General features: G+C 47.9%; 1 protein-coding gene across 2 annotated transcripts in view; it reads left to right on the forward strand.

Annotated features, from left to right (window-relative positions):
• Window positions 1-6,399: 6,399 nt before the first annotated feature.
• The window catches only part of LOC128331714 (mitogen-activated protein kinase kinase kinase 3-like), a 117,025-nt gene continuing 102,851 nt past the window's right edge, over window positions 6,400-20,573 (forward strand). For both annotated transcript variants that reach the window (XM_053265476.1, XM_053265475.1), the window contains exon 1: window positions 6,400-6,946. The gene's annotated coding sequence lies outside the window, so the exon portion shown is untranslated. The remainder of the gene's footprint in view (window positions 6,947-20,573) is intronic.

The raw sequence follows: 20,573 nt of genomic DNA on the forward strand, positions 1-20,573 counted from the left end.
TTGTTGGTGGCAAAATAAGATCCACTCTCGTTTGGAAATTAGACATTAAAAAGTGGTCAGCAGGCAGTGCGAGCAACAGTGATTTTGTCTGAAAGAGGATTCAAGACCAGAGTGCATTTGTGTACAAAGAGGAAATGCCTGCAGAGGATGTAAACTGGAAGAAACTGGTGCCAGACCATCAGAGAAGTTACCTGCCACTGAAAGGGTCCAGAACACGATACAAAGCTAAATAGAAAGATGCCTGTATCTTTAATTACTTATCTACTATGCACAAAAGCATGCTGCTACTACTAGCAATAATATTAAACAAATTGATTAGATTTCTGTCCTACTCTGACCCATAGGCACAGAGCAGCTTACAACAGTTTATGCAGATGAAAGCAGTTCTTTCTCCAAGAAGGACACAATCTAAATCAAATGGCTTGGGGAATAAAGGAGGCCACATTAAATGACTAGGGCATTTTGTAGGCCTAAGCAAGGGCGGCCCAACCATAAGGCAAGATGAGGCGGTTGCCTCAGGCAGCAGATAGGAACATAGCAATAGCAATAGCAATAGCACTTACATTTATATACCGCTCTATAGCTGGAAGCTCTCTAAGCAGTTTACAATGATTTAGCATATTGCCCCCCAACATTCTGGGTACTCATTTTACCGACCTCGGAAGGATAGGAAGCTGGCATATATGGAGTCGAACCATAGGTCCATCTAGCTCAGTATGGTCCACACAGACTGGCAGTGGCCTTCTCCAAGGTTGCAGGCAGGAGTCTCTCTCAGCCCTATCTTGGAGATGCTGACAGGGAGGGAACTTGGAACCTTCTGCTCTTCCCAAAGCAGCTCCATCCCCTGAGGGGAATATCTTACAGTGCTCACACATCAAGTCTCCCATTCATATGCAACCAGGACGGACCCTGCTTAGCTAAGGGGACAAGTCATGCTTACAACCACAAGACCAGCTCTCTTCCCTAGACCAGCTCTCCTCCCTTATTGGGAAACTAGCAGGACAACAAGGCGCCCCCTTGCCACCTTCACTGGAGTCAGACCTATAGCTGGAAGGGGGCTAGGAAAGGCATCCACGTCAAATTATCCGTTGCCCCTACCATTTGTTGCAAACATATACTGTTTGCAATAACCGAAAGTTGCTTGCACTTAGGACTGGTGGGGGCCAGATACGCTGCCCCCCTACTTCTTTTTAACACACACACCCCCAAGAATTTTTAGCCTGGCTGTGGACCTGAGTTGGAGCAGCTTTGGGGCTGCATTGGGCTTGCAGGCTTTGCGGACTGACCCCCCACTAGGGGCATATGGCAAGGCAGAGTCTTGTGCCTCACCTCAGGGGCCACAAGACCTTGTGCCACCACCCCTGGAAATCAACACCCAGACCACCATACACAACCAGTCTCAACAATCATCAACAGAGCAGTGCCACCTGGCCAATTGCTTTTTGCTGGGCAAACATGCATTTTCATTTTGAATTGTTTCTAAAGTGCTCTGGGAATATGTCTGGATGGAAGGCTGGGAGAGTGAATGCCCGAAAAAATCCATCCATATTGACAATGGGGTGACATCACATGGCTTGTAGTGGATGAAAGCCTTTGTCTCCGAGCACGTGAGGGAAATAAAAGCTGAATCATCCCTGCTGATTTGCCTGGCTAGGCTTCTCCTAAAACTCTTCTGTATTATCAGTAGGTTCAAAATGCTGCCACTACCACCCTTTTTGTCTAAATAAACTCTCTGGGCTTGGGGTGTGATAATCCCAGAGAAAACTCTATTAATTTGGCTCAAGTACAGAAATCTTCCATGTGCAAGCCTACACGTGATGAGAAAACTGATAGTTGCTGAATGTTTGAGGATGTGTTTGCACCAGAGAAATCCCCCTTCATTCCCCCGTTTCCTGTTGAAGACCAACTCTGAGAGACTTGTAAAAAGAACTAAAAACTAGTTTTATTCAATTAGTACAGACTGCTTCTGTCTGAGGCTTTCTCAGCTTTTAGATACAGTTAAGAATACTTAATAGGATTACAAAAATAGGTTGTCTTAATGCATGCTTAAATATTTACAGAGGCTTTTGCAACACCCTAGGTGTATTGAACATAGGCTAGTGTTTCTTATTTCAATTACGTTGCAGGTAAACTATAATAGAACAGTATCCAGAATATGCAGAGCACAAACATCAAATAAATATAACTTCCCTAATGCAAAGTCTGACTAAACAAATTTTCCCCTAAATTAATCTTCCTGAAGCCAAAGCCCAGGCTTCTTTTCCTTGAACTCACCCAACTCCAGTTGAGAATCAAGCTCCTGTAGTTCTAACTTCCAAGAGCTGCATTCATCCTGTTGCAGCAAACGCCATTGCCACATATCCCCTTCAGCACAGAACTTCCTTTCTTGTTCCCAGAATTCCCAGCAACAGCTCTCTGCCCCCCCACCCTGGAATGATTGGGCAATCTCTGTAGGTCACCAGACTGTCAGTCAAGACAAGGGTTCACATCTGGTTAATTCAGGGCTGCTCAACTTCAGCCCTCCTGCAGATGTTGGCCTACAATTCCCATAACACCTGGCTATTGGCCAGTGTGGCTCAGGATTATGGGAGCTGTAGTCCAAAAGCAGCTGGCGGGGGGGCCTAAATTTCTCAGGCCTGGAAGGGAGGCTGATCACTACATGGCTTGTCTCCAATCACCTAGTGAGTTTGTGGATAAAGTGAAGTCTGCCACAATCCTGCACCAGCCATAAGGAATGACCGAGCAAATGCACACATACACATTTCACTGCTGTTCACGAACATACCGTATTTATCCGAATCTAAGATGAGATTTTTTCCTAGTTCTTGTCTGTCAAATACGGGTGGTCGTGGTTTGTCTTAGATTCAGAATCCTCTTTCTTTTGGGCAAATAAACCTGTATTTAATCTCTATTTTTTTTAAGGCAGGCCTGCTCAACATTGCCCCCCCCAGCTGCTTTTGGACTACAGCTCCCATAATCCCCAGCCACAGTGGCCAATAGCCAGGGATTATGGGAGTTGTAGGCCAACATCTGCAAGAGGGCTGAAGTTGAGCAGTCCTGTTTTAAAGGATCATCTTACATTCAAAGTTGCCTTCTATTGAGTAAATATGGTAAGAACATAAGCAACTTGCTTATACCGAGTCAGACCCTTGGTCCATCTAGGTCAGTATTGTCTACTTACTTACTACCTACTATTATTTATATACTGCTTTTCAACAACAACAACAACAACAACAACAACAGTTCTGAAAGTGGTTTACATAGTAAAGTTATTTTTAAAAACGGCTCCCTGTCTCCAGAGCTCACAGTCTAAAAAGAAACACAAGGCAAACACCAGCAATGACCACTGGAGGGATGCTGTGCTGGGGACGGAAAAGGCCAGTTGCTCTCCCCCTGCTAATTATGAGAGAACCACCATTTTGAAAACGGCCAGGGATTGAACCTGGGACCTTCTGCCTGCAAAGCAGATGCTCTGCCCCATCCCCAGAGGTGCACCTAGGCAATTTTGGAGCCTGGACCTAAAGGCCCTTGGAGGCCCCACTCCACTGCAAATCCAGATGCCTAATTTGCGTATCATGTAAATTGGCTTTAAAATAATTTCTGAGCAGAATAGTGACTGCACATTTTGCTCCATAACTTCAATTCTACAGGGGCTAGAACCCTACCCTCCCGCCACTGTCTGACTTGGTGGTATAGTCCGTGAGAGATCACATGTTGCCCTCCACTGCCTGGGCAGCATGGCCTGAGAATGAGGAGCAGCCATCTGCAGGGCAGGGGGGATGGGGTGGGGGACATACTGCCTTTTGCCTCAGCAGTAAAAATATCCTGCCCACCACCCTTGACCCCAGCACACACCCCACAAGCTGAAGCAGCAGCAGAAAAAGCAAAGGCAGAAGTTCATGTTCTTTAAAACTCAGGTTTTCTTGTCTGTGTGGCAGTGGGGAGGGGGGTTCATATTCTTTAAAATGCCCCAGCAAATGCTCCTTGCACGGTGAGAAATAAACTGCCCAGTACCTTATTTACCTGAATAGAAGACAACTCTGAATTTTAGACAAGCCCTTAGAAAATACAGATTAAAGACAGGTTTTATTTGTATTCACCCCAAAGGAAGAGGACTCTCAGTTTAGGATGGCCCTTTGATTTCTAACATCAAAAAACTTTGGAGGGGAGCGGATAGTCTTGGATTCAGGTAAATACAGTATTATTATACCCATATTGCAGATGGCAACACTGAGAGATATTATGCCAGTATTGTAAGCAGATCCTGAATGCGGGGAGGGTGGGGTGGGCAGTTTCGCAACAGCCTGCAATGTAGGCCAGGTGCTGCAGGAAAATCCTCTGGAACCTTGCCCTCCTGTTTAATTCAGCCCTTGCAATCATCCTTCCATCAAATTGACAGAGAATGGGACGTCTAACCGAGTGAAAGAGGATTAGACAAGGTTCCCGCAATAGAACCCGTTGCCTGACAGAGAAATTCTCTTTTTACAAGTCAACTCAACGAGGGTGGTGCTCAAATTGGCTTCTATTCATGATCATGAAGGCAGAGGACAAGTCAGAAGTCTGACAAGCACTGCGCGTCCAAGGTACACAGTTGCCTGTTTATATAGGTTAAAAGCAAGTCAGTACATCCATCGGCATATGCCGTTTGTGGCTAAATCTATGTTTCCCTGTGGTGCCAATTAGAGCCTTGGACATGGGTTACTGTTTGGCCTTTCTGCTGACCCTACTCCTTATCAGTATCTCCGAGTGCCAGCTATGTTTCTTTCTGCTGAGTGGGGGATTTGTCTCCTGTCTGGCCTACTGGCCTTACATTCTGTTTAGGAGCCTGAACCAAACTTTTATACACCTCTTTGTGGGCCTGGATTAAACGTTTCTTTATCACAGGGTTAATATCAACACACACACACCCAAATTGCAGAATGGGGTTGTGGGCTGAAGCAGAGTGATTTGACGTCTTCTCTCCAGATTCCAACTATTTGCATGCAGACGCATAAGCTCTTATCGCTCTGACGGAGGTCTGCTGAGAACCCAAATACTGCAAAAGAAAAAAGCGACATGCATCCCAAAGAAGAGCCAAGGAAAGAAGGAAGAGCTGCACTTCCTCATTTGTGTTTATGGCCACCGTTGGGGGTGGGGGAGAGAAGGAGGTGCCTTGCCCCCCACCCCACCCCACCCCACCCCACCCATCGCCTTCTTTGAAAGAAACAGAAGGAAATCGCAGCAAGAAATAACCTCACTTTAGCTGACTATTTTAATTAACTTCATAAGAACATGGGAAGCTGCTTATACAGAGTCAGACCCTTGGTCCATCTAGCTCAGTATTGTCTACCCGGACTGGCAGCAGCTTCTCCAAGGTTGCAGGCAGGACATTTCCCCAGCCCTACTTTGAAGATGCTGCCAGGTTTTGAACTTGAGACCTTCCCTTCTGCAGGCAAAGTAGATGCTCAGCCGCGATCTCTGGCTCCATGCCCAAACTATGAAGCTGCTTTATATTAGACCAGGGTTTCTTAACTTGGGCCCCCAGATGTTGATGGATGACAATTCCCATCATCCCCAGCCACAATGGACATGGCTGGGAATGATGGGAGTTGTAGTCCATCAACATCTGGGGGCCCAAGGTTAAGAAACCCTGTATTAGACCCTTGGTCCATCTTGGCTTAGCACTGCCTACTCTGGCTGGCAGTGGCTCTGGAGGGTTTCAGACAGGGGTCTTTCCCACCACCCTCACCCCCTACTGGAGATCCCAGGGCTTGGCACAGGACCTTTTGCATCCCAATTTAAATCCAGATTGACTTTGTGTCGATTAAAACCCTATCTACACTAAACACGTCAAAGTGGGAGAAAGAAAACGACATAACTGTCACGGCTCCCCTCCCTTGAATCCTGGGCACTGTGGTTTTATCATCTGCTCTTCCTCCAAGGAGCCCAGAGCGGTGCACGCGGTTATCCCTACAACAACCCTGTGAGGCATGTAGATTACTTTCCTTGGGACCATGGTTAAAAACTAGCTTTAAGTTCGCTGTGTGGCTTTGGCTATGCTCAAAGAATCTCGTAAGGAAAACCAGCTAACTCCAGTTTCAATCCGGATGAGCCTTGTTTACATCCAGTCTTTGATTCGAATTAAAATAATGCCCCAAAACTAGTTTTAAACGATCTGGACAAACAAAGAGGGAGAGGAGGGATAGACACGACCCGCGTGGGGCAGCCCCAGCGCCCTACGGTTACTCCCCTGCCCCCCCCCCGCCTCCTTCCCGATAGCCGCTGCAAGCGCGTCCAGCTCCCGGACTGCCGAAGCGCTGGGCGAAAAGCCTCCTCGGCTCCCGATTGGCGGAGGCGGCCTTTGCGTCATCCCTTCCTGTGGCTGTGTTCCCCTTGCCCTTTCCAGAGCGGCGGCGCTCCGCAGCTGGGCAAGAGACCCGCCAGCGAAAAGTTTGCTGCTCCTCTTCCGACAAGCGCGCTTGATTAATTATTCGCACTCGCTCGTCTTAATTTTAATTTCTCCCCCTCCCTGCGCCGAGATCAGGACCGATTGGCACCGCTCCCTTCTGCTGTGCCTTGAGTTGAGTTTTGTTGCGCTTTTTATTTTAATTTTTTTTTTTGCAACCAGGAAATTTGTGCATTGACTTTTCTTTTTGGCGGTGCGGGAGTTTGCAGCTTTCCGCTGGGGGTGGGTGGAGGAAAGGAGCCGCTTGGAGTTTTGCCTGCTCGGGGCGGGTTGGTTTATTTTTTTGGGGGGATCTCTCTTCTTGTGGACTTGGGGGCCTGTTGGAATCCGATCGCAAAGGAGGGGGCAGCTGCCCCTTCTCCCCCCATTATTTTTTTTGGTGGGGGGAGCTCTGCATCGATTTTGCCCGCTTCCTCCTCGCCTCCCTCTCCAGCTTTGGCCGACGTGAAGCCGATGCGGCGGACGAGCTAAGAGTTCTGTGGCTTCCTGCAAAATAAAAAGGTAACCCCCCCCCACAAAAAAAACCACTTATGAATGTATTTATTTTTCTTCTGCAGCAAAGGTTCTCAAACTTGGGTCCCCAGAGGTAGTTGGACTTCAACTCCTATCATCCCCTGCCTTGTGACTGGGGTTGATGGGAGTTGTAGTCCAACAACATCTGGGGGCCCTAGGTGGAGAAGGGGCCTTAATATCCCCCGCCCAAATCGGCTGCGTTTTTGCGCTGGGGCTGCTGTCGGCAAAACCTGTTGAAACTCCACCTTCTTCATGTTATTTGTCTGTTCTGTGTTCCGTCCTCCCTGCCTTCAGTTTCCTGCCCGTTTCGTCGGCTCTGCAGACGGCCGCCTCGCTGCAAACTCGTAACATGCAGGAGAATGTGTGATTTATTTCCCCTCTCTTCTGAGTCCCCAACCTCACTTCCTTTTGTTCTGAAATGTGAAGTAGATTTATGGGTGGCCGGAGTCAGATTTGGAGATGCGGGAGAGCGGTTGGAGAACAACTATATGTCATCCTTTGAAATGAATACAGAATGCCTGCGGAGTTCTGCAGATTTCAAAAGTTTACACCCAGGACTTTTGAGAGCAATTGGTGTGATGAAAGCGGGACTCTCATCTGAGCCCGTGTGTGCTCTCAAACCCTTTTTCCAGGAATAGAGAATGATAGTATTGGAAGGGTTCTTGGAGGCCATCTAGCCCACCCCTCTGCTCAGTGCATGAAACCCATAATTAGAGCATCCTGACTTTAACATAGGGCTGCCCAGCCTCTGCTTCAATACCACAGCAAGGGAGCAGAGGTGCACCTAGGTAATTTGGGAGCCTGGACCTGAAGGCCATTGGAGCCCGCCCCCCCCCCCAATTAAGCATCATCATGCTCCGCAGGGCAACCACACCACCCAGGATAGACTAAAAAGGATTTGGGGGGGGGCCCCCCAGGTAGCAGCAGGGAAATGACTTGACTAGCAAGCCAGAGGTTGGCAGTCCCAATCCATAAAGACGTGTGTCTCAATGTTCAGCCAAAGCCTATTCTCCTGTAACTTAGGCCCATCAAATCTGGTTCTGCCTTCTGAGGTAAGTAGCAGAGAACAAGCCTTTTTTCTCTGTGATGGTCCGTCAGGGATTTGAAGAGTGCTACTCTGCCTCCCCTTAGTGTTCTCGTCTCCAGGCTAAACATACCCTTTTCCTTCAACCTTTCCACCTTAGCAGACCCCTAAACATTTTGGCTGCCTTCCTCTGAACCTGTTCCAATGTGTCTGCGTACTTAAAAGCACAGCACCCAGAACTGAACATGGTACTCCAGATGAGGTCTGACTAATGGAACTATTGGTTTTCATGGCTTAATGCAGCACAAAATGGTATTCAGCATTTTGCAGCTGCATCCCATGGCTGGCTTGAGTTTGCCTGCAATCCTTCCAGAGATCATTTTAATGTGTGCTACTCCAAAACCAGGTACCCACCATCCTATTTCTGTGTATTTGCTTTTCCATTTTTGACCAAGTGTAGAACTTTACATTTGTCCCTGCTGAATCCCTGCTAACTGAACAAAAAAGGCACCTTATTCAAGTGGTGATTCTCTTTATTTAGCAGGGGGAGAGCAACTGGCCCTCTCCACCCCCAGCACAGCATCTCTCCAGTGGCTGTTGCTGTTGTTGTTGTTGCTACCTTTGGATTGTGAGCCCTTTGGGGACAGGGAGCCATCTTATTTATTTATTTATATCTGTGTAAACCGCTTTGGAAACCTTTCTTGAAAAGCGGTATATAAATATTCACCATATTTGTATTTCATTTTGTTAGTTTAAGCCTAATTTTCCATTCTGTCAATGACATTTTGAATGTTATGCCTGTCTTCTGAGAGTTTGTTATGCCTTCTAGTTTGTTGTCATCTGTAATTCTGATGAGGATTCTCTCCACCGCTTCCACTAAGGCATTGATAAACATTTTGAAGTGTTTCAAAACTTCAAAACTGGACAGGCCCAGGACAGACCCCTGTGGCATGCCACTAAAAAAAACCCCAAACCCTCTAGTTTGCGGAGGAGCAATTGATGAGCACACTTTGAGCACAGTTATCCAGCCAGTTGTGAATTCACCCCCAGTAGTATCATCTAGCCTGCATTTGACCAGTTTGCTAGCCCAAATATCTTAGAGGATTTTGTCATTTGCTTTGCTGCAAACAAGATAAACAATGTTTACTATATTCCCACAATCCACCAAGTTAGTAAACTGATCTTTAAAAATAGAGAGAAGATTCATCTGGCAGGATTATGACAAATGCATGCTGTTCTCTACTAATCCCTGCACTGTTATTAAGTGAGTACAACTTTATAATCAGTACCACTTCCCTGGTATTGATCAGTTTGATCCACTTGGGACGACTGATCTGTAGCTTTCTGGATCCTTCTTTCCCCCACTTTTTGAGCATTGGGACAGCATTAGCTTGTATCCAGTTCTCCACAATTCTTAAAGATGATAGGCCGAGGTTCTGAGAGTACATCAGCAATTTATTTTAGTACTCCAGGATGCAATTAATTTGATTCTTGGTGACTTGTCCTTTCTTCCATTTCTTATGGAAATATAAAGAGGGACTGTCTTGTATTTTCAACTCTTATCTCACCCTTTTGGGCAGCTTTTTAGATATGGCTTTTTAGATACTCTCCATTTTTCTTTCTCACTGGAAACATGTGACTGTGTCTTTATTAGCTCCTACCTCAAGACCTATCTTGGGCTCCTTCCCTTGTTAGATTATCTAGCCATGGGATCCTCTGTAACGCTTCTCTAAGCATATTAAAACCAGCATTCCTGGAATCCAGAGTACACGTTTAACTAACGTTCAGCTTTCTGTTTTTGTGAGATCAATAATTCCAACACTGCAGGGTCATTTCCCACTACTTCAGCCTCTTTGACCAACTCTTCCCTATTGGTTAGGTTCAGTTCAAGGACAGCCAATCCCTTCGGTCCTTCCTCCACCTTCTGAATGAGGCAGTTGTCAGCAAGGCATGTCAAGAATTGGCAGGAGCTTTGCTTCTCAGTGGAGTTTGTCTCTCAGCAGATATCTTGGGAGTTGATTTTGAAACCAGACTCTGCATTTCCAGGATGATGGGATTTGTAGTCCAACAACAACTGGAAGGCCAGAGTTGTGCTGCCCTGCTCTAGAACATCTGCATAATGAATTTTAAAAATGACTGTGCCCTTGTCCATTTGCAGAGTGCCTTTCCACAAAGTAGCCATAACTAATGCCTGCCAAGCTGAAGTTGAGGGAAGGGGTTTGAGACCTCTTTAGAATCCCCACCAGGGCTGTCCTTAAAGAGCCCTCAGGCAAATCAGCCAGTGCAGGGCCCCGCTAGTTTTAATGGGGTTTAAAAAACCGGGCCCCAGGGTGGTCGCCCTGCTTGCCCTGCCCTGAGGACAGTCCTGCCCAACACCTTCTTAGTTTAGGTTTGTGTGTGGGGAGTGGGGGTGGGAGGAGAATGTGTGTCATCTGATTTTCTGAGCTTCTTGTTTTGTAGTTCTGGGAAGTAGCCTGTTGAATGTGCATGCACAGCGGTTTATAGGGCAACATTTGGGAGTCTTCAGGGCCTGCTTTGTTTCCTCCAAGCAAATATTATTTTATTCGTTTACAATATTTACATAGTGCTTTTCCATACAAGGGTGCTTCAAGCAGTTTCCTGCCAGATCAAAGAGTAATTTAGCTTTATAATTTGGGGGTGCTTCTTTAGAACAGTAACAGATCCAGGGATTTAATTTGCTCGTCCGGAAGTGGTTTTGAATGTTTAGGCTCGGCTCTGAAACATGAGGGAGTAATAATAAAAGTACCTCTGTACATGTGCAGAGCCTTTCCCTCGACACATTCAGCCCCCATATAAGCCAAAAGGGGCTGTCAGATCAGAGGGTGTATTAATTTCAGTCAGCTATGAGCTTTGGCACATGTAAGCCTGTGCTGATTATATTAAATATGTTTTGAATCAACACGTCAAGAAGGTTTTTCTGTGGGATTGCACTCCGGTTTCTCAGCCCTTCTTGGGGATGCTGGGGATCGAACCTGGGGCCTTCTGCATGCAAAGCAGATCCTCTACCACGGAGTTATGGCCTCATCCCCACTCTGCACAGGACTCTTGTTTCTGAGACGTTTAGCACTAGAAAAGCGTAGGTTGTTGGTCTGGCTGAGACTTTGTTTTCTTGCTATCTCTCAAGGGTTTAAAAAAATAATAGTGGGGTGCCCTCCCTGCCCGCCACTCAGTGTTCTTAATATTACTTGATATAACTCGGTGTTCTTGATATAACCTGCTGATAAACTAGTGGGTAGACAAAGTCAAAGCAACAGACTAATTGGAAGAGCAGTAAGGGTTCTGGAAGGAACCGCTTGTGTGAGTAAGGATGCAATTTTCAGTTGGTTTAACACACGTGAATTGCTTCCTGTTAGACCTCAGCTACCTTTTGAACACAAAACCAGTGGGGAGTGTGAAAGACTGGCAGAAGGTTAGATTTCTCCCCGACACCCTTCCAGTATTTGAGATTTGTGTTGATTGGGATAATGAATCTATCTGCTTTCCCTGCTAACTGGGCAAAGAGGCACCTTTTAAACGTGGTGATTCTCTTTATTTAGCAGGGGGAGAGTAACTGGCCCTCTCCACCCCCAGCACAGTACTTCCAGTGGCTGTTGCTGATGTTTGCCTTATGTTTCTTTTTAGAGTGTGAGCCCTTTGGGGACAGGGAGCCATCTTATTTATTTATTATTTCTCTATGTCAACCACTTTGGAAACCTTTGTGGAAAAGCAGTATAAACATAGTTGTTTAAAGAAAGGACCAGTGTTAGTGATAGTTATTTTGAATTAATAAATCGGGCAAACAGGGGCATCAGAACAAATTGCAACTTCTCCAGCAATAAGTGACTAAAACAAACAACCCCAATTCCAACCAACTGCATACTGGAGTTAAAACATCCCTAGAGTTGCACCTGGAAGCCCCCCCCCTTTTTTTTAAGTGGAAAACTGCTCCAGGGTCTAGGGAGAAGTTTTGCGATGACTTCACAGGCACCAGCCAATCAGCACTGTGCACAGCCAGCTCCTGCTGCAAACATGCAGGACTGTTTAGCTCAGAGCTTCAGCTTGGAGAGGAAATATGTGTTTGGATTGAATGCAGCGAGGATATCAGCCCCATTGCTGTAAAAATGTTGCAACCCCCCCACCACCACCACCATAGGTTTGTGAGGCTCAGGAGAGATTTAAATGCAGATTCCTCAGTTCACACTCCCTTCCACTGCACCACCCAGGGCTTCAAAACAGATCCAAGAAAGGAGTCTTTACTATGGTCTCTCCAATTGGGCAAAAGCTTTAAACAGCTGAGAGATGGGAAGATTTCAGAGCCTCCAAAGGGAAGTTTTGCAGAAAGATACATTGCTTAAGGAGGGCTGGGAAATGGGGGGGGGAGGGAATTGAGTGGTAGACAGCAAGAGATGGTGTAGGAGTGGCAGAAAAGTTGGCAAATGCACTGTGGAGGTCTCTATGCCATTCTCTGATGGGCTCTGGACACTTCGTGGAAGTTCGTTGCCGTTTTTGCCCACTGCGGGCGGGCCTTTTGGTAGCAATCTTGCCCTGCAGCTCCACCGGGTATAGTGACTCAGCCAGCTCATGCCAGGGCAGTCCTGGCAAAGATGGGATATTTTTTTCTGGAGGGTGGTGACGTGCTGGCTGCTTTGAACCTGTCCGTGAGGCCAGTTTCCAAAACACTGCCAAGGTGATCGGAACTTGTACAACCAGTGCAAGCTGTGAAGTCAACATCACACCCTGGGCAGAAAACGCTTTGTCCAAGTCTACTCTGCAGAAGGAGAAAGAGGGACCTTGGAGGGACCTAGAGGAGCAGAGGGCCATCTAGAACCTTCAGAATACAATGGAATACTAACCTGAATAAATACCGTTACTCTTGGACCAAGGAAGCCTCCTTATACCGAGTCAGACCATGGATCCATCCAGATCAGGATTGTCTACACCGGGGCTGCTCCACTTTGGTCCTCCTGCAGATGTTGGCCTACAACTCCCATAATCCCTGGCTACTGGCCACTGTGGCTGGGGCTTATGGGAGTTGTAGTCCAAAAACAGCTGGGGGGCCCAAGTTGAGCAGGCATGGTCTACATGGTTGGGCAGCAGCTCTCCAAGGCTGCAGGCAGGAGTCTTTCCCAGCCCTACCTGGAGTTGCTGTCAGGGAGGGAACTTGGGACCTTCTGCACGCAAGCATGCTGATGCTCTTCCACTGAGCGGTGGTCTCATCCTCTAAGGGGAGTAGCTCAGGATGGTCTACACCAGGGATTCTCAACATTGGGTCCCCAGATGTTATTGGACTTCAACTCCCATAATCCCCAGCCAAAGGCCACTGAGGCTGGGGATTATGGGAGTTGAGGTCCAATAACATCTGGGGACCCAATGTTGAGAATCCATGGTCTACACTAGGCCTGCTCAACTTCGGCTCTCCTGCAGATGTTGGCCTACAACTCCCATAATCTCTGGCTTTTGGCTGCTGTGGCTGGGGGTTATGGGAGTTGTAGTCCAAAAACAGCTGGGGGGACTATGTTGAGCAGGCCTGGCCTACACCCATGTTCTTCATTGTAAACCCTGGGGACCAGTGGTGACCTCAGTCAACCCTATGTGTGGCTTCCTGTGCAATGGTTTGTTGGGCCTGTGTGAAGCTTTGGCCAGAGAGCTGCATACTCTGCACACCATGCGGAGATGACCATTCCCACCATGCTTTATCCAGCGCTGGGGAGGGAGGGCTCCTTTAAGGGGGGCGGAGCCCTCTTGAGCCCCTGCGTCATTTTGGAAGGTGTCCGCGGAGTGCTGGGCAGGGTCACCCTTCCCAGTTCCTTCCTCCTGGAGCTCTAAAGAGGGGCTCCGTCTCTCATAAAGAGCCTTCCCAACACCGAGAAGAGTACAGAGGTCACCACAGGGGCTCTCGCACTGAAGGTTATTTGCCAAAGGGGCCCCCGCTTGAAAAATAGCGATGATTGCCGGTCTACACTGACTGGCAGCAGCTCCGTGGAGTTTGAGGCAGGGGTCTTTCCCAGCCCTGCTTGGAGATGAAAGGGGTCGAATTTGGGACATGCTCTCCCACTGAGCGGTGGCCCCATCCCCTAAGGCGGGGCTGCTCAACTTCAGCCCTTCTGCAGATGTTGGCCTAAAGTAAAGGTAAAGTTGCACCGTCGAGTCGGTGTCAACTCCTGGTGCCCACAGAGCCCTGTGGTTGTCTTTGGTAGAATACAGGAGGGGTTGACCATTGCCACTTCCTGCGCAGTATGAGATGATGCCTTTCAGTATCTCCCTATATCACTGCTGCCCGATATAGGTGTTTCCCGTAGTCTGGGAAGCATAACAGCGGTGATTTGAATCGGCAACCTCTGGCACAGGTGCTTAACTTCGGCCCTCCTGCAGATGTCAGCCTACAACTCCCATAATCCTTGGCTATTAGCCACTGTGGCTAGTAATTATGGGAGTTGTAGTCCAAAAACAGCAGGGGGGGGGCTACATTGAGCAGGCCTGCCCTAAGGGGAATATCTTGCAGCACTTGCGTGTAGTCTCCCATCCAAAAGCAAACCAGGGCAGACCCTGCTTAGCAAAGGGGACCATTCCTCTTGCTACCACAAGACCAGCTTTCCTCCCCAAATGGTTCATGGAAATGTATAGCCCCTCTCCACTATCATCCTGGAATGCCTGAGTTCCTACCATAGAAGAAATAACGATTTCCTCTCTAGAAAACGAAGCATTCTGGGGCAATTATGTGACCCTATACATAAAGCGTGTGTGAGCAGTGCAGAGAATGCAGGAATATTTTTTTTCACATGAATGCAGCCAAAGATTCACCTCTCTGTCTGACCCAGTAGGCCTGTTCCAACGCAGAATTTAAGGACTGCCTTGTGGAGACAGACCAAGTATCCATTTAGTCCTGCATTCTGTTCCCAACAACAGGAAGCCAAGGGGCTCTTAACCTGGGCTCCATGGATTCCTGAGGGTCTCCGGGGTAGGTCCCCGTCATCCGTGGAAGCTCTTTGCTGCACTGAACTTAGTTTTATTTATTTATTTATCACATTTTTATACTGCCCAGAACGCGAGTTCTCTGGGCTTTCTGGTGAACCATAATAAAGTTCTTGACAATCACTACCGCAAGCACTTAGTCCTTTCCACTTCTAATTTTTAACTGGAGCCTTATGTGAAAATATATAAATGGGGTGAAATTCCATGCACAATACTTGAGGATCAGGGGAGGGGCTTTCTGTAGGTGCAAAGAGCCCCCTGAGCTGGCTGGATGTGCTGGGATTCTTTCTAGCCGGGCAGTGATGGAGTTCTGGACCACCCCTTCTTAGTGCTAAAGGTAAAGTGTGCCGTCAACTCGATTTCGATGCCTGGTGCCCGCAGAGCCCTGTGGTTTTCTTTTGGTAGAATACAGGAGGGGTTTACCATGGCCTCCTCCCACGCAGTATGAGATGATGCCTCTCAGCATCTTCCTATATCACTGCTAGTGCTAACTGTTACATGTAGCTGTTATGCTAATAGTTGCTTTTTGGTCTGTCCATCCATAGCTTTCTGGGCTTTTTCTTAGAAGCATCTAAACTAGTAGCCATTGCCACATCCTAAGCGCCGCAGATGTTCTGTGAACTACTTCCTTTTTGTCTGTGAAGCTATTGCAAACCCGCTTCATGTGATGATGACTCAGTGTTCTGGCATGCTGCAATAGATGCATTCATTGTGTCCGTTTCATTTATATCTCACCTTTGTTCCTTCCTGAAATTCAAGGCTGCTGTGTCTGGTTCTCTCTAGCCGACCTGAGAGACTTCGTGTTGCTGCCCCGTGTGGCAGCCTCCTGCACTGCACCCACCATTTGATCTGCCAAGCCTGGCCCCTGGGCAAGCCCCGCCTCCAGGGATCAACCATTGGCTCCCCTTGCAACAGGAAGGGTATAAATAGCTTCCTGTCTGAAATAAGCCTTGTTTCCGTTTCAGGGTCATGGTGTGTTCTCTGTTCTCTTTGGGTTGCCTGTTTGGCTTCTCTGATCTTTTGGTCCCACTCTTGACCTCTCTTTTATTTCTGGAGTTGCCAACCCGTGGTACCCCAGATGTTGCTGAACTACAACTCCCATCATCCCCAGCCACAACAAATTGTAGCTGGGGATGATGGGGAGTTGTGGTTCTGGAGTTCCTCTGGTTGGGAACTCCTGTATTACTTCATCCTGGCTTCCGGTTTGTCTATCCAGCTCAGTCCCTGGCTCCGTTCCTGGCCTACGGCTTGCACTGTGACCTTGATCCACGCACTTGGTCCCTGACCCCGGCTTTGACTCGGATACTCGCTTTCTCTCCTGTTCCTCGATTCCTGATTGCTGGGTCCTCGTGGTCCTCGCCTTAGACCTTGTGCTGCTTTGAAGCAGCTGCTCACAGCTCTGCGCTGACAGTGGCATTCCCAAGCGGTCACTCATCCAGGCACCAACCAGACCTGGTCCTACATATCTTTAGCAAAACAGCTGTATCATGTGCCCCCAGGGCATGCCTTGGGCACAGTGTACATTTCTTTGGGTGCTCTCTTGGCATCATTAATAACTTTATACACCTCTATCCTGTTAGGAACATCGGAAGCTGCCATGTGCTGAGTCAGACTATTGGTCTATCTAGCTCAGTATTGTCTTCACAGACTGGCAGCGGCTTCTCTGAGGTTGCAGGCAGGAATCTTTCTCAGCCCTATCTTGGAGATGCTGCCAGGGAGGGAACTTGAAACTTTCTGCTCTTCCCATAGCAGCTCCATCCCCTGAGGGGAATCTCTTCCAGTGCTCATGCTTTTTGTCTCCCTTTCACATGCAACCAGGGTGGACCCTGCTTAGCTAAGGGGACAGGTTATGCTTGCTACCACAAAACCAGCTGTGCTCTCTTGTTCTTTTTTCTAAGACGAGGGCTGCAGAACTTTGACCCTCCATCAGTTGTTGGACTACAACAAGAATCCCATCATCCCCAGCCACAGTTGCTGATAGTCAGGGATGGTGGGAGTTGTAGTACAAGAGCTAGCAGGCCAAAGTTGTGCAGCCGTGTTCAACACTAAGGGCTGTAAGCTACGTTGTGAGCTGTCTTTGTGAAATGACACTGAGGAAAACTGAAAGGAAATAATAACAGGCTAAAAAACTGCCAGCCACCTAATGGCGCAGCAGAGAAATGACTTGACTAGCAAGCCAGAGGTTTTGGGTTCGAATCCCCGCTGGTGTGTTATATCGGGCAACAGCAATATAGGAAGATGCTGAAAGGCATCGTCTCATACTGCGCAGGAGATGGCAATGGTCAACCCTTCCTGTATTCTACCAAAGAAAAACCACAGGGCTCTTTGGTCGCCAGGAGTTGACATCGACTCAACGGCACACTTTACCACTTTAAAAAGCTGCCACTGCTTTCATAGGATGGTTATTTATTTTGCAGATCTTCAAGCCAAGGCTCCCAGGATGGTATACATATTAAGGCGATAAAATACTAAAGCAACTATAACCAAAAGACCATTAAAATAGCAGAAGCAGTGGCCACAGAATCAATAACGGTGAGCAGAAGGGTAACACAATCATTTTGTAATTATTTATGTAGATGAGAGTGCACAGTTGGTAGAACAGGTGGATGGTAGCACATTCATTAGAGATACTGGTGACGAACATTCTGTGACATCACCATAAATGATGTTTGTTTGATATATTTACATGTCTATCCTGCCTTGCTTCCATGCCTTGCCTCACAGTGGCATACATGGCATTCCCAGTGGTCTCCCATCCTGGCATTAGAATCCTGCTAATCTTCAACAAGGCTGCTGTATCATCAGCCTCCAGACCATCTTCTGGTACCTGTTGTGAGTCTCCAGGATAGGGTGGAATGCATATTTAAATAAATAAGAAAACAACAACAACAAGTACAATAGCCTAAGCAGGACAAGCAGACAATTAAACCCTGATTCTTTTTCCAAAGGAGTTCCCCAATGTAAAAACAGTGTTAATCAAACAAACTTGGGTTCTACGTGCTACAAAACTCCAGCTTCTAAAAATACAGGAGAAAACAGTCCTTTTCTCCGAGTCTAGGAAGAACTTTGCTGGAATGTTGGTACCAGCCCTGTAGGAATAGGCAGTTTCAGTCTAGCTCCTACAGCAGAGGATGGAAACTTCTGCAGACTCCCTACCCACGCAGCTGCAGTCAGCCTGTTACATCAGATGGAAGCATTGTGCTTGCCTCGTTCCCATGGAACAGATTGGCAGCTTCACTCTACAGAACCTCTTGGTTAATCCCACTTCGGCAAAGAATCTAAATATTCCTCACTCTTCGAGCCCCTAAGCCAGGACTTCTCAAACCTGGGCCCCCAGGTGTAGCTGGACTGCAGTTCCCATTATCCCCAGTCGTGGCTGGGAATGATGGGAGTTGTAGTCCAACAACATCTGGGGTTACCCGAGTTTGAGAACCTCTGCCTTAAGTATTTTCTTAAGAAATGTCAGTGGTGCAAATCCACTGTTCAATATTCACTTGGGGCTAAATAGGGAGATGGCACATTTGAATGCTTCCTGAAAAAGGGAGAAAACTAGTCTTTGCACATAGAATGCTGGCATGTGTGGAAAGAGTCTAGGCTTCCCCCATGGCATACTAGCTTGTTGGTTTGCTTTCACATGCAAAGGGTTCTTTTTTCTGTGCATATTCCATCTGCCGCTTGAAGTGGTATAGTTTAGAAATGCTTTATCACTTGATTCTGCTGATTGTACAAATTGGTATATACTGCGGCGTTATGGTGGCTTCTTGGTAGCTGTCGCATCACAACACTGTGTTAGAACAAGATGTGCATCTGGGCAGGTAGAAGAACATAGGAAGCTGCTGAATACTGAGTCAGATGATTGGCCCATCTAGCTCAGCATTGCCTGCACAGACTGGCAGTGGCGTTTCCAAGGTTGCAGGCAGAAGTCTCTCTCAGCCCTATCTTGGAGATGCTGCCAGGGAGGGAACTTGGAAGCTTCTGTATGCAAGCATTCAGGGGCTCTTTCCAGAGCAGCCCCATCGCCTAAGCGGGGTATCTTACAGTGCTCAAGTGTATTTTATTTATTTATTTATTGACTTTCTATACCGCCTAATGTAGAAATCTCTAAGCGGTGTGCAGATTAAAAAATATAAAATACAAAACATTTAAAATTCAGAAGAACAGATGAAAATCACAATAGGTAAAAACACATTAAAATTTAAAATCCAAATTTCAGTTAAAAGCCTGGGGAAACAGGTATGTCTTTGGGGTCCTCCTCAAAACAAACAGAGAAGGAGATGCTCTTAAAACAAACAGAGAAGGAGATTATTTCAGCAGGGAGTGCGCTCCAAAGCCCCGGGGCAGCCACAGAGAAGGCCCGGCCCCAAGTTGCCACCAAACGAGTCAGCGGCAACCACAACTGGATCTCTCCAGATGATCTTAATAGGCGACAGGGTTCACAACAGACAAGGCGCTCTCTTAAATACCCTGGACCTAAGCCATTAAGGGCTTTATAGGTGACTAGTTATTTTAGGCCCGTTAAATTAATGGGCACTAGGAGAGTTTTGCGCTCCGGGCCCCCAGCCGCCATTTCCCCTCCCGCCGCCGTCAGCCTTCATGCCACAGCCGTTCTCCCCCGGCCCGCCGGCCTCCCCTTTCCGGCTTCCCCCGCTGTCTCCTCACCCTGTCTGGTGGCGGCGGCCGCGGCTCTGCTGCCGCCTCGCCCGGCTTCTTCCTCTGCCTCTTCCTCTGTTGCGGGGGTCCTCTTCCTCTCGCCTGGCTTCGGCGCCGCCGCCAGGCCTTGGCCGCGGCTTTGCTGCTGCCTCGGCCGGCTTCCCCCACCGCCTCTTTCCCCCGCCCGGCTTCGTGGTGGCCGCTTCTCCTCCTCCAACATGGCCGCCGTGTCTCTGCGGCTGTATCTTTCTCGGACGTTCTGGGCATGCGCAGAGCGCATGCCCAGAATGGCCGAGAAAGACACGGGCGCAGAGACACGGGATCACACCTAAGCCTTTTATTATAGAGGATAACCAGCACTTTGTATTTCGTTCGGAAACATATCGGCAGCCGGGGCAGACCCTGCTTAGCAAAGGGGACAATTCATGCTTGCTGTCACAAGGCCAGCTCTTACAGTGGGTTACTGTCTCCCCCCCCCCCAAAAAAAACATTCCGGGATGCCTGGATCCAAGTGTTAGTAAGGTCTTCCTCTGCCCCCAGGATTGGCTCTCTGGTGATCACCTTATTCACAGGAGGACTCTGGTCTGTGGTGTTGATGACCCACGTTGACTTGCCTGCCGTTCTCTTCAGTGCCACATGTCGCTGGGGATCGTGCCTGCCCCTCAGGGCTCCTGAGTCCCGCCTGTGGTCCTGGGCAAACGTACTTCTAAAACTTCTGTCATAGCCGCACTGTGCAAGGCTGCGTCAGCCCAGTAACGTCGTGTGCTCACAAGCTGCGCAAATTATGTGACTGATGTCACACAAGAATAGGCGCATTGGAGATAACTGGCTTACTCTTGTGTAATGGCATTTGCAGAATTTTTGTGCTTGTGCACTGCGTACAACTTGCATGCACACCATGTTCCTGGCAGGGATCTACAAATGGAGGCTTAGCTTGTTGGCCTGCCGTAATTTGTGGTCACCACCAAT

The sequence above is a fragment of the Hemicordylus capensis genome, chromosome 6 (genome assembly GCF_027244095.1).
Source record: "Hemicordylus capensis ecotype Gifberg chromosome 6, rHemCap1.1.pri, whole genome shotgun sequence".
NCBI lineage: Eukaryota > Metazoa > Chordata > Lepidosauria > Squamata > Cordylidae > Hemicordylus > Hemicordylus capensis.